The sequence below is a fragment of the Elephas maximus genome, chromosome 18 (assembly GCF_024166365.1).
Source record: "Elephas maximus indicus isolate mEleMax1 chromosome 18, mEleMax1 primary haplotype, whole genome shotgun sequence".
In the NCBI taxonomy this organism is placed as follows: Eukaryota; Metazoa; Chordata; class Mammalia; order Proboscidea; family Elephantidae; genus Elephas; species Elephas maximus.
The window spans coordinates 77,384,893-77,401,974 of record NC_064836.1 but is presented as its reverse complement, the minus strand read 5'-3'; the positions used below and the strand labels follow the sequence as shown (position 1 = coordinate 77,401,974).

At 42.2% G+C, this 17,082-nt stretch overlaps 1 protein-coding gene across 29 annotated transcripts in view; it reads left to right on the top strand.

Annotated features, from left to right (window-relative positions):
• The first annotated feature begins 392 nt into the window (after positions 1–392).
• Positions 393–17,082, top strand: part of LOC126061591 (uncharacterized) — a 68,040-nt gene continuing 51,350 nt past the window's right edge. For all 29 annotated transcript variants that reach the window (XM_049858217.1, XM_049858205.1, XM_049858202.1 and 26 more), the window contains exons 1-2: positions 393–571; positions 1,877–2,058. The gene's annotated coding sequence lies outside the window, so the exon portion shown is untranslated. The remainder of the gene's footprint in view (positions 572–1,876; positions 2,059–17,082) is intronic.

The following is a 17,082-nucleotide window of genomic DNA, read 5'->3' as shown; positions in this document are numbered from 1 at the left end:
AAGGTAGGCGAGCGAGGCAGGAAGTCCCGCCTCCCAGCCCCGGGCCTGAGGCTCCCCCCGACGTTCACGCCCACCTGCCACCTATTACGGGCGAGCTCCCTAACGCCTTGCATCCCTTCCTTCACTTCCTTTCCCTTTTGCACTTCCATTCTAGGGCGAGTGCAGGCCCCGCCGCTTCCCTCCGAGTCCTCGTTCCTCTGGGGCGCGCGGCGACCGCCCTTCCTTCGGGGCCATTGTGTACGCTGGAAGACGTGGAGGGGGCGGTAGCGCGCGGAGGCGGGCGCCTCCCGCCCATTGGCGGCGCCGGCCGTCGGGCAGGGCGCGGGCGCCCGGGATTGGCCCAGCCGCGCGAGGCCCCGCCCCCGGCCCCGCCCCGCGGCGGGTCTCGGCGTGGAGCGGGTGGGGTGTCCAGCGAACCGTCTGCTGCTCCGCTGGGGCGCGCGGCGTCCGGCGGCCGGGGAGTCGGCAGCGGGGAGAGCGGCTGTGGCGCGGTGCGGACGCTCGGGGCTGCGTCTCCACGTCTCGGCGGCCTGTGCTCCGTGCCGCTCGGGCCGGGGACGGTGCTAGTGCGGTGAGTCCGCGCTGCCCGGGGCGCGTGCCTGTGGGTCCGGGGCGCGCACACGCGTGTCCCGGCCACGGACGGCGCGGGGGGCGAGGCGGGCAGGGGCGCCGGGGAGGCTGGCGCTGCTTTCCGGCCGGGCAGGGGCAGCCAGGCGCGGGCCACGGGGGCAGAGGGGCGGCCCCGGCTCCCAGCTGCTGTCGCGGCCGCCGGCCCGGTGCGCTCAGGGGTGCTGAGCACCCAGAACCGGGCCGGGCCGAGGAGTGGAGCCGGAGGAGAGGGAGCCGGGCGGCCGGGATCGCCGGCGACTCGGGAGTGCGCTCCGGGCCGAGTGCGGAGAGTGGAGCGCCTGCGGGGGCGCGGGGGGCCGTGGGGCGCGAGGGGGGCCGTGGGGCGCGCGGGGGGCCGTGGGGGGCGCGGGGGGCCTCGGGGACCTTGGGGGGCCGGGGGGGCGCAGGGGGCGCTGGAGGCCGGGGGCGCTGCGTCCTGCTGTGCCCAGCGCCTTCCCCTCACCGAGCCCCGGGGTGGCAGCGGAGGGGCTGGGCGGAGAGGGGCCCGGGCGTCCCGGAGGAAGCCCGGCGACTCCCCTGCTCCGCGCCACCCCCGTGGGCGAGAGCTGGGAGCGCCAGCCGTGCACTCTCTCTTTTCCATGCCCTCTTCTGTGCGCTCTTCACTCTCCCTTTTAAAAAGCTGTTTCGGTGGCTGCTTTATTTGGTTCTTTACTTGGGGGTTCCTCCTCACCGCGTTAAAAAACTGTATGTGTGTCCGTGCTTGGCGCTTTGAGCGGGGAAAATCCAGCTCCTACACCTTTGTTGACAACAGACGTGCCCCTTAGTCTTGTGTAGAGTAAGCTTTACGTTTCTGTAACTTGGCGAAAACTAACAGAACGAAAGGGAGGTTTCTTAGTGAGGCTCCAAGATACTAGCTAGGGCTTCAGTTGTTTAAGATACTGAAGTGTGGTTAAGGCAGGGAGGGTGAGAACGCTGTGTGTTCTTATGTACTTGGAGGAAACCTATTTAACTTTTTTTTGTTGTTGTAAATTGGGAATTAATCAAGCTTTTGCACCTTGAAGTGTGAGGAGACTACCTCTTTGACTGTTAGCGTTCTAGAAGCAAATTTAGGGTTGTTGCTCCCACATGCGCTGTGTGTAAAGATTGGGGGTGTAAATTCACACAGTCATTGAAAAGTTGGATTTGGAACCCTGAGTTTTGTTCTCATTGACCGAGGATGTAATGGGTATGAGTAAGCCTGTTCAGTTTTCTGTTGGGTAAGTATTTTTGGAACAAACTAACTTTTGTTTTTCTTTATCTTTCAAAGAAGTGGGATTCCAGATGGCAAATTCTATGAATGGCAGAAACCCTGGTGGTCGAGGAGGAAACCCCCGGAAGGGCCGAATTTTAGGTATTATTGACGCCATTCAGGATGCAGTTGGACCTCCTAAGCAAGCAGCAGCAGATCGCAGGACTGTGGAGAAAACCTGGAAGCTCATGGACAAAGTGGTGAGTTCTGCCAGACTCTGCCTACGCTTGGTCCTGTTCACCCAGGGTATGGGTTTTCCACATTTATTTATACTTCTAATTTCAAATAATTATTATTATGGCAACGGTCTTTTGGTTTTGGGTGACTGTTTTCCATACATGCACTGTGAATTTTGGAAAGTTAGATTCAGAGCAAAGATTTTTTTTTTTTTGTATAGTTGTCCTACTCTTCAGGGTTCAGAGTTCCTCTATATGACTCAGATATGCAAAGCTTTTACTGTTGGCTGCTTTTGTTGGTGTATGGTGTTTGCAAGTGTTTATTCTGTCTCATGTGAAGTTATATTGCTGTAAGATAACAGAGTGCAAACAAGTAGTTTAAGAAAAACCTCTGACCGAAAGCTCCTGACAGCCACGTGTGTGCTGCCGGGAATATTTACTTGAGAAAAAATCAGATTAGCCCGTAAGTGAGGAAACAGACACTTGAGAGGAATAGTTTCCATTTTGATATTTGAGAATTCATCTTCATTAAGAAACTTTTCTGTTGTTGTTGTTAATGGTAGAGTTACAGTTTCTTTCATCTGCTATTCCATTTTCAAACAGGAAACCTTTTTGATTGCACATTGTTTATCGTGAAAGGAAAATTTATGTTGGGGTGGTGGGACTGAGAGTGCCAGAAACCTCTGTGGTTTCTGCATGTTGACTTCAGATGAACCAAAATTTCATGAGAAGAAAGGAAGCAAGATGTCGGTGTCCAGAAGACTCTAGTTCAAAGGGCAACCTGAGTACCTTACAGGGATCTAGTCAGAGAGCTGGAGCTGTCAGTGTCCTGTCTCGGCAGGTAGGAAGGTGCAGTAAGTAGGACTGAAATGTGGCTTGCTGCTTTGCCAAGTGAGTAGCTCTTGAAGCAGTAACACTGTCCTGGACATATTGGTAGGTGTTGGTAGTACCGCTTGGCTTTACTTCATAGATTTTTTAGGGCTAATTACAAATTTAGTTGAGGATTTTCATAACTGTATAACTACACAAATGGATTTTTTTTTCACCCATGATTCCTTTGTAAGGATGTGCTAAGCCCTCTGTGAAGTCCTGTGGTGGCATCCACCTTTGCTTTGGCTTGCAACTGTGTGCAAATATTGGCCACAGAAGACTGCTGTCAGTAGGATTAGCACTGCAGGAAGGTGACATGATTTACTTTATTTCATATGTTGGTGTAAAAAGTGCAGATGGATAGATGAATGGCGAGCCTGTCGTTCTGTGGCCTTTGGTGGTATAGACAGAGCCAGAATATTTTTGCCAGATAAATTCCTTTTGGGCTTCAGTGTGACCTATTTAAGCTTCTTCCAGTTTATTCAAATTGTTATATTAAAGTGCTCCAGACAGAATGATGTCATGGTGTCAGAACATTGCGACTTTCCGCATGGGGTCGGGTTTCGATTTCAGCATTGGATGTTTAAGAATGAGGAATATGCACTTTGGCAGAGTGAATATATTTGGCAGACACTATGCTAACTCTCGTTGCTTTTCCAAAGATTATGCGGTTGAAGGTTACCTTTTTTGCCTGAATCATTACTTGGGGCTAAGAGAAGGAGTTCAGGGTTTTTCTGTACTCATCTGTTACATTCCAAAAAACCTGTTACCATTTGGTGGATTCCAAACTCCTAGTGACCCTATAGGTCACAGTAGAACTGCCGTATGGGGTTTCCAAGGAGTGCACCGAGTGGATTTAACTCTTGACCCCTTGGTTAGCAGCCAAGCTCTTAACCACTACACCACCCGGGCTCTGATCTGTTATATTAGTTTGCAGCAAATGGATCAGATTCTACAGAGGGAGCTACCCCTCTCTCCCCATCCCCTTCCTTGAGTGGTCAACACTTATAGATTTGTAAGTATTTGTTAGAATATCAAATCAGAAACGTTTATGTAAGGAAGTGGTCAGATGTAGTAACTATAAAGTCATCGCTTTTGAAACTTTAAAAAATTAATGGTGTGTATACCTTTGGTCTGTAACTGATTCGTAACATAAATTTTATCCACTTTTAATTATATGACCATGAGTTGTGGTAATGTAGATGGTTATTTGATAGTTAAGCATCCGCCATTGTTTGTTTTATTAACCCTTTTGCAAGTTTGGGTTTGGCCTCTCCAAGACTTGAGAAACTTGACTCACAAGAAAAGCTATTGTCTGAAGTCTCCACTTAGTGGCAGTGGGTGCGGTGTTGGCGAAGGTGCGTTGCTGTGGTTTTTCCTATTCGTCCTCGTTATTTGTCAGAGATGAAAATTGCGTTCGTTTGTGAACGCATCCGTCCGTAGACTTGGTGGAGGGAAGTCCCATAAATTACTGTGAAACAGGTCCGTATGTGTGTTTCTGCCCTATCACATAGTAGTAAAAAGGCACTGGTAATTTCTACTCGGCAGTATATTTTGTTTTATTGTGTAATGCAGAAGCATCCCCTGCGTGTGTTTATTTTTTCTTACTTGCCCGTGGTGAAGGAAGTGGGTCATGATATCAACATGGCCCTCAGGATAACATCAGAGCTTTATTATTAGTCCAGAAGTTAATTTTTTGGCACATTACCTGTTTTGCAAAATAACTGCCATAGGATGAATTTTGCTAGTGAATAGCAGAAAATAGTTTCAAGTCTAATTGATAGTGATATAAAAAGGAGCATTTAGTGTATAGGGTGAGGAGCCCTGGTGGTACAGTCGTTAAGTGCTCAGCTGCTAACCCAAAGGTCAGTGGTTTGAACCTGCTAGTTACTCTACAGGAGAAAGATGGGGCTGTCTGGTTTGGTAAAGATTTACAGCCATGGAAACCCTATGTGGCAGCTCTGCCCTGTCCTATAGTGTCGTGAGTTGGAATTGACTCCATGGCGATGGGTTTGGGTTTTAGTGTATGGTTAGCATTTTTTCTTTGTAAAGCATTTTCACAGGGGCAGGTAATATAATACCCAGTGCCTATGAAGTATGATATGAAAACAAACTCCAAATTCACGTTGTCTTAGCTACTTAAAAGTAAAATAATTTATTTCACCGGGGATAGTGAAGCAGTCTTGAACTGTAGAACAAATATCTAGTAAGTGTGTAGTTTCAACGTTTGGCCTCTGGAATTTAAAATGGTCAGCTGAGATTGTAGTTCCAGCTCACTGTTATGTTTTCATAAGGTAGGTAGCTCACTGGTAGTGGGAGAGAGTAACCGCTCGGTTATACTGTCAGTAAGATGTAAAGTGTTTCGTAGCGGAATACCAGTAGCATAGCATTGGCATGGTACATGTACTAAGGTGGGGGAAGAATATTAACATATCACAAAGCATTCCATTTAGACATATTTTCTGGGTTTAACCATATATGCCATTGTAAATCTGGCCAAAATTTTCTCAGGTTAGGGGATCCCTATGTGATACAGCGACAGAAGTGTTAGTCCTGAAGATACATCTAGGTTCAAGTATACTCTGAATGTGGTCTGTTCCAAAGCTACTCAGGTAGGTTTCTTAAACACTTAATAAACTTAATAATCATTTATTGAGGACCTACTGTGTTCCCGGAGTCCTAGTGGTGCTGTGGTAAAGAGCTCAGCTGCGAACTAAAAGGTTGGCAGTTCGAATCCACCAGCTGCTCCTTGGAAATCCTGTGAGGCAGTTAGTTGTACTCTGTCCTATATAGGGTCACCTTGAGTTGGAATCAACTTGATGACAACTGTTTTTTGTTGTTGTTGTTGTTACTCTGTTCCTCCTAAGGGCTTATTATGGGAGATGCAAAGCTAAACCAGACATAACCCCGCCCTTGATGCATCAAGGAGGTCAGAGAACAGCGTCAGAGCCAGGCACATGAACGGATAATTGCCATGTAGCATGGAAAGAGCTGTAATACAGACTTTCACAAAGTGCATTGGGAGCAGAGTAGAGAGCATCCACCTGCCATTTAAGAAGCCTGGTTTTTCTGGCCACTGCTCAGACAGAACCTGTCGACTCTGCTGGCCATTGCCTTTTAGAAACAGCGTTGTCGTGCTCTTGTTGGAATTGCTGAGGTGTGAGGGTAAGGAAGTGATTGCTGATCGGTGTGGTAGGGATAAGCATTTATTAATGTGAGGTTCCTCAGCGTGGTTTTTACAGGAGCCTTAGCCAGGTGATGGAAAGGAGAAGAAATAGTTTTCCATCTAATAGATGCTAAATGTCCTGAGCATACATAGATGTTCGGGAAAATAAAAAATAATTAATTGATGCTGAAGAGCAGAGCAAGTGGAGTATTTGCCTACAGTTGGTCTTGCGTCCTTGTTATTTATTTGAAATTATGTTTCTGAAAGAGTTGTTGAAAGCACTTAAAAAGTGAGGATGCCAGATAGCCTTTTCCTGCCTTGTACTTTCAGTACATTTAATATAGCTGTCAAGCTTGGAATACAGCTTTTTCCCTATATTTATAACTTCAGTGTGACCATAACATATTTTAAAGTTTGTCAGTCAGAGATGTTTAGATACTGATACTAAAAGACGTGGGTAAATACTCTAAGTTGAATTCTTCATACCTCTGAAAAATGCTGCATGTGGAGTAAAGCATTGGTTTTGGGGCCTGTTTGTTGGTTTTGAGCGTGTCACCTTCCTAGGGCCCTTAGCAAAGGAAACAGCATTTGTTTGCATCTTTTCCCACAAACGTTTCCTCTTCCTCCTGAGTTATTCTACACTAGCAGAATCATGGGCATAGTAGACTTGGATACATGGTTATAGCACATTAAGTGTCCAGGTAATTTTGTTTAGTACTGAGTTAGATTTTGCCTTTGTGCTGAAAGACATGAAGTGACCCTAAAGGTGGCCGCTTGTAACTTCTAGGAAGACCTTTGATAAACTGAAAGATTTAAAGGAATCCTACCAAGAGGTATCTTGATTTATCCCTATGCTGTTAGGCATACATATAATGGAAGCCTGAATCAGTTAGTAATCTATAAACTCTTAGAAAATTTTTACTATGCAAAATTTGAATCTACTTTTTTTTTTTCTTTCTGAGTTACTTTATATACTGTGTTGATTTCATCTTCATTTATCCAGTTCTGACTCTGGACAGACAGACAATTATAAATAGCCATGCCATACAGTAGAATAATAAATGGTGTGATACAGAGTTTTGATGTAGTATGCGGAGGAGGAGATAAATGCCGTTGGCTAGGGGTGAAAAGTTAGTGTAGAAGGAAGCATAGACGAGGTGTTATCCAGCTGTTCTTTAGAGGATGGTTGGGATCCGAGTGATTTGGAGGACATAGCAGGCTGAAAAAATTATGGGTACAGGAGGTTGTTGAGTGAGAGAAGGTGAGTTAGAGAAGGATGATCCAAAAACCAAACCCAGTGCCATGGAGTTGATTCCATCTCATGGCGACCCTATAGGACAGAGTAGAACTGCCCCATAGAGTTTCCAAGGAGTGCCTGGCGGATTCGAACTGCCAACCCTTTGGTTAGCAGCCGTAGCACTTAACCACTACGCCACCAGGGTTTCCAGAGAAGGATGATAGAAGCTTTGAATTCCCTGTCAGAGAATTTGGACTTATTTATCTTGTAGACAACAGAGAACTGTTGAAGCTTTTTGAGTAAGGAAATAGAAACTCAAGGCTACGCTTTGGTAGATTACTCTCTTGTCTCTGAAGGATGGGTTGAAAGAAAAAATAAAAATAGGGAGAATGATCAAGAGGAATTAGTTGGCAAGAAATAATGAAGAGTTGAGCCAAAGAGTTGGCAATAGGTATAGAAAGTGTTGAATCAAATGAGGGAGACATTTTGGAGATTAAATCTGCATGTCTTGCTGAACCCTTATAGATAGAGAATGAAAAAGAAGGTTAAGTGAAAATGACTTGAGGTTTTCAGCCTAGTTGATTCTGAAGGCAGTGATGCCATTAATGAGATAAGGAAGGGAGGAAGAAAAAGAGGAAGCTTGGGGATTGGTGCATGGTAAGTTTGTTTTTTACTGTGTTGAGTTTGACATGCCATTTTTAAGGCAGAAAATTTAGTGCGTAGTTCAAGTGATGAGTTTAAACTACAGATACATAATGGTAGATAAGTATATTGTATATTGGAGTAGCATTTCAAGCTACGGAAGTGGATGGAATTTCCAAGGCAGAGTAGAAGGTGAAAGTAGAAAAAGTCAGAGAATGACTTTTTTTTTTTTTTGAGGGGTGTGTGTGGTCTATTTACAGTTAGATGGCAGAAAGGAGGAAGGAGCCTGTGAAGAGCAATGGTAAGAGGGGTAGGAAAAGAATTAGAGCTTACAGATTTCTTGAGTAGAAAGGAGGTAGTTTCAAGTTCTGTAGAAAAAACCGACCTGGATGAAAACTTAAGAATTCATTCACTATCATGATTAGAGGCCATTGTTGGCCTTTGTAAAGCAGTTTCACTCATGTGACGATTGCGTGGATAGTGTGTGTTATAGAATTGTGACAACTCATGGAAAGAAAGCTCTGATGGCTTTAGGGTTTGAGCAGATCTGAAATAACTTTGTTGTTGGGGTGCTGTCGTTCATAGATTCATGGCAAGGGTGTAGGTAGGAAGCAATATAAGATGTAAGGAAAGAAGGAATAAATGAAGTGGTATCTTAGATTATGATATGGGAGGGGAAGGTTAAAACGAGGAGGAGGAATAACCTTCCTAGATTAATGTAACTTCCACTGAGACAAGAGAAAATTGAGAGACTATACAGGGAAGTTTTGAGGGAATTTGTAAATTTTTGTATTGGGCTGTCAGGAAGTGATTTAAACCATCGAATGTATAACATTTAAACCTTGTTTTAAAATTGTATATATCACAATCAATATATAATTTAACCAGTCTTTTGGCAGTTGAGTGGGTAAATAAGTAAAAAATTTAAATGGAAATCCGTTCTCATTTTTTGTATTAAGATCATCTGAAACACAAGCTGTGACTTAGATGATGTCGCAGCTATTTTTATCTACTGTTTGGATATTATTTAATATTTCTTATGTGTGTATAAATTTCTGATTTTCTCCTAGTAACAAAAGAAGCATTTTGGAAACAGACTTTTATAGCTTTATAACATATTAGTATGTAAATAATTATTAAGCTCATGCACACTATCTTACAATAGCAATAATAAACGTAGTTATTAAATTAATGGTCTACTTCTTAAAAGATTTGATATTTTAGTCCTAAATCTTTTCGTGAGAGTCTTTTGAAGAGACAAGAAGATTCTATAAGAATGGCACATTACTGACTTGGGTTTAGAAACCTTATTTCTTGCTTTTCAACACAGAACATACCACACATTTGTAGGGTTTCAGGTAACTTTATGAAATAAAAGACCTTTAAACATTATTATGATCATCACAAAGTGGTCAGTGCCCTTGGTCTGATTTTAATTTTGTCTTAACAATGGAATGTAAAGGAGAAGAAAAAAATACTAAAAAGTGGTGCACGTCTGCTGTGTGCCAGGTACTGTGCAGGGCGTTCTGCACTTCCTCTTCCAAGGATTGTCCTGGTAAGAGCCTCCGTGGGGCAGTTCTGGATCCACATGACAGCACATAACAACAACAACAAGGTGGTTCCAGAAGTGGAAACCTGCCCAGGGCTGTAAAGCAGGGCCAGGTCTAGGTTTGCTTGATTCTGATATCTGTGTTTGTAGAATAAAGACAGTCAAACACACTGCTCCATGGAATGCTGTGATTCTTCCTCTCTTCCATGGGAAATAAAAGAGTATTTCCTCCTGTCTTAGTCGTCTAGTGCTGCCATAACAGAAATACCACAAGCAGATGGCTTTAACAAAGAGCAGTTTATTCTCTCACAGTCTAGTAGGTTACAAGTCCAAATTCAGGGCGTCGGCTCCAGGGGAAGGCTTTCTCTATCTATAGGCTTTGCAGGAAGGTCCTTGTCCTCAATCTTCCTGCTGGTCGAGGAGCTTCTCAGGGGCAGAGACCCTGTGTCCAAAGGACGGGCTTTGCTCCTGGTGCTTCTTGGTGGTGGTATGAGGTCCCCAACTCTCTGCTTGCTTCCCTTTTCTCTCTTGAGAGATAAAAGGTGGTGTAGGCCACACCCCAGGGAAACGCCCTTTACCTTGGATCAGGGAGGTGACTTGAGTGAAGATGGTGTTACAATCCCACCCTAATCTGTTCAGCATAAAATTACAATCACAAAATGGAGGACAACCACACAATATTGGGAATCATGGACTAACCAAATTGATACATATTTTTTGGGGGACACAATTCAATCTATGACACCTCCTGTATTTGGTATTACCATTTTTTATTCCACTCCAGATTTTGTACTCATTTTTTGGCAGGTTTATCCAGTCAGTATTGGTATGGATATTCTGTTTGTAATATTGCATACTTTTTCTAAGAATTTCTTTATTTTTTTCCTTTCCTCATTTTCTTCCTATATCATGGCATCAAATATTTGTTGAGTATCTACTATATGTAAGGCTATATTAGGTGCTGGAGATTGACCGGTGAGCAAGACAGATATGTTTTTCATCGTTAGGAAAGTTGCATTCTCATTTGCAAGAAAGATAGTGAACAAATGGATATATAGTTGATATTTTTATTATGTGGTTATTTAATGAGTATTCCTAGATGTGTCTTCTAATGAAACCTTCATTGAAAACCATAAGAAAATTGGTAGTTTTACCAAAATCCTACTGTATTTAAATATACTAGACATGATATGGGGCCCTGGTGGTACAGCAGTTAAGCACTCACCTGCTAGCCAAAAGGTCAGTGACTCAAACCCACCAGCCTCTCTGTGGGAGGAAGATGTGACAGCCTGCTTTTGTAAAGATTATAGCCTTGAAAACCCTGTAGAGCAGCTCTGCCCTGTCCTTTAGGGTTGCTATGAGTTGGAATTGACTCGATGGCAGTGGGTTTTTAGACACATGACTAATTTAGTGTGTTAGGTGTCTTGTTTTTATTCAGTTAATATTCTGTGTAGAAAGAATTTTTTAGTATTTTTGTACTTTAGACCATGCAAGATAGAAAGAACCAAATAACTCTTAGATGCGTTTTTTTTTTTTTTTAAATCATGATTATGTACCTTATGTAACTCCAGTAAGAAAACTCTTTTAACATTTACAGGATGGTGCAGGATAGGGAGTATTTCAGGCTTCCCATAGTGTCTTAAAGAATGGAATATTTCACTTTGAGGGTACATGGTTTGATTCAATATAGCTTAAGGCTCCATGAAGGGAGTTGTGTTTTATAATGAGAGTCTGGTGTAGTACAGACACAATTCCTTACTATTCATATTTTCATTTGCTTCAGTAGAATTTCTTTCATGTGTTTCAGGGGCTAGTTTGAACTTTGTTTGGAAGGAATACGTTAGCTGATCTAATATCTCTTTATTACTTTTTGGATGGAAATTTTAATTAAGGCCCAAGTCAGGAAACACTTAAGTGCAAGTGTATTCTATGAAAAATAAATGGCTTTGAAAATTCTTATAAACAACAAAAAAACCAAACCCGTTGCCGTCGAGTTGATTCCGACTCATAGTGACCCTGTAGGACAGAGTAGAACTGCCCTATACGGTTTCCAAGGAGCGCCTGGTGAATTCGAACTGCCGACCTTTTGGTTAGCAGCCGTAGCTCTTAACCACTATGCTGCCAGGGTTTCCGAAAATTCTTATAGCACTAGTAAATTTTGTTTTTATATTTGTGCCTTTGCTATGATAGGTTGGTTAAATATGTTTTGTGTATGTGCATATTTATTACGTATTTATGCATTTCTTGAGATACCTATGTAGTATATGTATATTAGACATATATACTTTTATGCATATGATACTGTGCAGATATGTACAAAGAGGTCTGCTTAAAAATTGTTAAATACATTTGTTTTAGGGTTCTCTAGAGAAGCAGGACCAGTAAGATGGATAGCTACATGAATTTTTTAAATGAATTGTCTCATGACTGGGGGGAGGGCTGGCAAGTCCCAAATCTGTAGGTCAGACAGCAGGCTGGAGGCTCCTGCAGTCATGTGTCCCAGAATATGTAGGTCAGGTGATGGGAAGAGTGAAGAGTGAAGGAGTTCTGGCTAAATGTCTGTTTATACTCTGGGGACAGAATACTCCCTAGGGAAAACTCCCTTTTTGCTCCTTAGGCCTTCAGTTGACTGGATGAGGCACACCCATATTATGCAGGGTCATCTGATTTTCTTAAGGCTAACTAACTTCATCACATCTAACTACTTTGTAGAGCATCTAGACTAGTGTTTTTCCAAACACCAAACAGCTGGGCACCATAGTTAATCACATCTAACTACTTTGTAAAGATCAAACACCAAACACATAGCCTAGCCAAGCTGACACATAAAATTAGCCATCACATATACTTTTCCAGAGTTGTATGTACAGCAGTCATAAGTTAGATAAAACCAACATTTTTAACAACAACAAAAACCTCAAAAACAATAAAGAAATCATCACAAAATTTAAACAAATAAAACAAGCTGTTGTGTATTGTAGTGGAGAGAGTACCTGACTTGTAAGTCCGGACATCACAGTTCTGATCAGTGACCTTAGCTAGGTTTCATTTCTGTGTTTCAGTATTGTCATGTGATCTCCTAGGCCTTTTTTAGGTCTGGAATCCTTCTAGTTATGTGACTATACTGGGATTTTAAGCCAGAATCCAATACTAAATGTTTTGTCTTTTCACAAGAGTAGTGTTGTTACTGAAGTGGCCCTTTTACGCATTGGTCGGTGCAGCAGTCGTGTCTGATGTGAGCGCAGGTTGGTTCTTCGTGAGAGCGCTTCTGTGTTGGACCAGCTTTCATTCTGGAACCGACTCAGATGTTTCTAAGTTGTTTGAATCTAAACTTGAACTTCATGGTGAGCTTGGTTCCCCCCCGTCCCAGTGTACTGCTTTTAGAAAAGCAATTTTTCTTTCCCACGCTTTCTCAGTTCCTTGCACATAGCAGACACTCAGTAAATATTTATGGAAATGAAGTGAATTTGACCTGCTTAGCAGTCATAGCTGTAGTGCAGGGTTACTCATTTTCGGCAGGAGCTGTCCCGAATCACAGGGTTTAACACTAATCCAGCTGATGAACTGCACACTCAGCTGTATCTCAGCGTTGTGTGTTGCACTTCCCCAAGTACAATTTTAGAAAAGAGTGCAGCCTGCAAGGGCCTCGATGAACTGAGCCAGCCCGCTTCAGACCTTGTACCATTCAGCTGTAGACTTCCTGTACACCTTACAAATGACTGTTTACTTCTTTCTTAACCTGCCGTGCTCTCTTATGCTTCGTAAGCCTTTCTACACCCCTTTGCCTGGAATATTCCTTTTGACAAATTCAGATATGCCTTTTGTGACAATCCCACGTAGGTATGAGTGAGGTTCTTGTTTTCTCTGTATTATTTTGTATTCTCTTCCATTACAGTACTTAAATTCTAGTTTAAGTTTTTTTAAGCCACTGGTCTTCCACCAAGAAGCTTTGGTGGCACAGTGGTTGGATCACTCAGCTGCTAACTGAAGGGTTAGAGGTTCAACCCACTAGCCGCTCCGTAGGAGAGAGATGGGGCAGCCTACTACCGTAAAGATGACAGCCTCGGAAACCCTATGGGGCAATTCTACTCAATCCTGTAGTAGGGCTGCTGTGAGTGGGAATTGACTCGTTGGTAGTGGGTTTGGGTCTTCTGTTAGACAACTTCTTGAGGGCAGGCCTGTGAGGTATTCCTTCCTGTGTTCCCTAGGGCCTGAAACAGTGGCTTACACATAGCGGTTTGTTGAATTAAAAAATGAGTCCTGAAGTTCATGTAAATTTGCAAATAGAATAAAATAAAAATGTAAAGGAGTTTAGCAGCATCATTAAATATATACCTAATTTTAATTAAATCGTGATGTATTTAGAAAGAAGATCAGCCAAAGATTCAGAAGATACAGGCTCTTGTGTTGGATTAATGATCTTATAATAGTCCTTTAATCTTTGTAGTCGTTCGTTTGCTTACCTGGAAATGAATGGATTGGACAGGGCCTTGATTCAGATCCCTTACAGCAGGAATTACATAGCTCCTAAGTTAATTGTGCAGAGTTAGGTCTCTTCTGCCAGACTCCTTGAGGCGGGATCCATGTCCTAATCATCTGTAATTGCTTGGCACTAAGCTCTGTACCGGCTATATAGTAGTTATTCAAACAATTTTACTGAATAAAGCATTAAATTCCCAGGTAGAGCAACAATTTTAAATAAAGCAAATGCAAAAAAAGTCAGAATAGTGAATTAAAAGTCTGTAAAACTTAAAAGTTACTATTAAAGAAAATTTATTTGCAATATCTGAAAGAAATACCCAGAGACTTTTTTTTTTTTCCTTTGTATTAGTTAAAAAATTCACCAGTGGAGGAAACCAATTTGAAGCTACCTGGTCTCTAACTAAAAGTTAATTTATCAGTCTGTAACATTTTTTACCAAGATTACTGTTGCTAAGATGAAGCTGTGCCTGCTGTAGGATGTTGGTGGCTGGATTTGCGAAATTTTATATATACCCTGGTGGCGTAGTGGTTAAGTGCTACGGCTGCTAACCAAAAGGTTGGCGTTTCGAATCTACTAGGCGCTCCTTGGAAACGCTATGGGGCAGTTCTACTCTGTCCTATAGGGTCCCTGTGAGTCGGAATCGACTCAATGGCAGTGGGTTTGGGGTTTTTGCTGTAGGATGTTGGTGGCTGGATTTGTGAAATTTATATATACTCTTGATAAAAACCCCAGATAGTATCCTTTAATCCAAAGAATTGAAAAACTGTATCCTATTTCAACCAGCGTTTGTTATATCATTGCCATATTTGGACTTAATCAGTCTTTAGGCCAAAATGAGCTCCTCTAGCTGTAGAAAAGTATCAAAAAAAAAAAAGGGGGGGGGGAAGAACATTATCAGCTCATTTAATTATATTTTAGTGAAAATTTAGTATTATTTAATAAATGAGATATTATTCTCCCTTTCTAAGAATTTCTTTAGGAAATCATGTTGGGTTATTAATTGAAATACCATCAGAGTTTATTCCTGAAAATAAAGACAATACAATCAAAATATTTGCATACGGTATACACATCAAGTATTGCAGAATCTATTAATCAGCTCATCCATCTATCCATTCATTCATGTATTAGTTATGTGCAATGTGCTAGACAGTTCTGTTTTAGGCAGTGTATACAAAGGGAGGGAAACCCTGGTGGCGTAGTGGTTAAGTGCTACGGTTGTTAACCAAAGGATTGGCAGTTTGAATGTGCCAGGCGCTCCTTGGAAACTCTGTGGGGCGGTTCTGCTGTGTCCTATAGGGGTGCTATGAGTCAGAAGTGACGCGACAGCACTGGGTTTGGTTTTGGTTTTTATACAAAGGAAGATATGATGATGCCCTAGATTAACGTGAGAAATAGTTGCCTTAAATTAGGGACTAGGAGCTGATGGGTTTGTTTGATTTGATTCAGATTCTTCTCACCACACAAAAAAAACATTTGGTAATTTCTTAAAGGAAGTAAGGTATTGAGTATAAGGGTACTCTTTTCATTTTGTTGTTTCCTTGATTTATTCTGTTTGTAATTTTGAAATTATTACCATTCAACTGTTTTGTTTTTGGCCCAGGTACTTTTATAAATATCCAAGGGCAAATCCATGTTCTGTGGAATCTGAAACATACAATTTGGCAAGATCCTTTTAAAGAAAAAAAATATAAATGCAATGTACAAATACAAAATTGATTATGAAAATCAGTTTTGTTTAGAATGAGAAAACAGTCACAACAAATTATACATTTTTAGAAGCTGGCATATCCACAAATATAGAAAATCCAGAGAAATAAGGCAGACTGATTTGCTTCCACTGTGCGTGTGCTTCCAGTGCTGGGTGCCGTAGGACATGGTCAGTTGTCAAATCAGAAACGGACCGTCCGGTCTCCCTGCTAGACTAGTCGGTACTGTGGGTGTTTGAAGTAGTCCTGAAGACATTATTTTAGCAGGACTGCTGACAATAATTAAGGTATTTACAGAAGTGACCATGTGCCTCACATGTGCCTTCTACTAAACCCTAACTAAACATTGCACCAGTTCACATTCACGTTAGCCAGATCCCACAAATGCCTGCGGCCACTCCAGTGCCACCCAGTAGGAGGCTAAGTATAGTGAAAGAGAAGTTATAACGGAAAAAGACAGTAATCTTAACCAATTGTGTTTATAATAACTTGTTCTTGACAATTTTATTAAAAAAAAAAAAAATTATTCAGGCCTAAATTAAGAGGGCCAAGTGTGTGAGGGACCCCAAAGCTTAAGAAGCTTCATTAGCTTCTCTGTACCTACTCCTTGCTCTCAAGTCAGTTCTGACTCATAGTGACCCATAGGATGGAGTAGAACTGCCCCATAGGGTTTCCAAGACTGTAAATCTTTACAGAAGCTGACTGCCACATCTTTCTTCTGCGGGGCAGCTGGTGGGTTCGAACTGCTGACCCTTTGGTTAGCAGGTGAGCACTTAACCACTGCACCACTGGGGCTTGCTGTAAACCCCCTTTGTGAGTATATTTTACTTTTTGTAAAAGTGCTGTGCAGTTAGAGTGTGTATATTCTTGTGCAATTCTCAGTGACTTAATTTTTTTTTTCTCTTCCAAATTTCAGGATTCTTTTTGTCCTAATTAGAGGAGTAAGAATGAACTGGACTTACTCTGGGATAAAGCACATGAATACCTATAAGTGAATATAGTAGAACAATTACTTTTTCTTGCTGGCAGAGGGTATCTTCAGTTCTGCAGGGAGTCCTGAATGCCCCAGTGGTTAAGTGCCACCTGATGGATGACTGAACCGTTACATAATACGTTGATGGGTGTGGTAGAAAGTATGGGGAGGTAGAAAAGACTAGCTCTGGCCTGACCCATTTACTGCTTAATGACTCATTTATTACAGTTGTGCCTCTTTGTTTTATTCTCCTAAGGGTTCAGGAACAATATGCCAAAACATTAATTAAAATCTATGAAAGAGCTTTAGCTGGGCGTTCAACATAGTAAAACAATGTTTAAATGTGAGACGTTGGTTGCCAGCAAAAGAGGCCCATTTCCTCATTTTTATTTAAAATAAGACTATTAGTGGTATCCAGT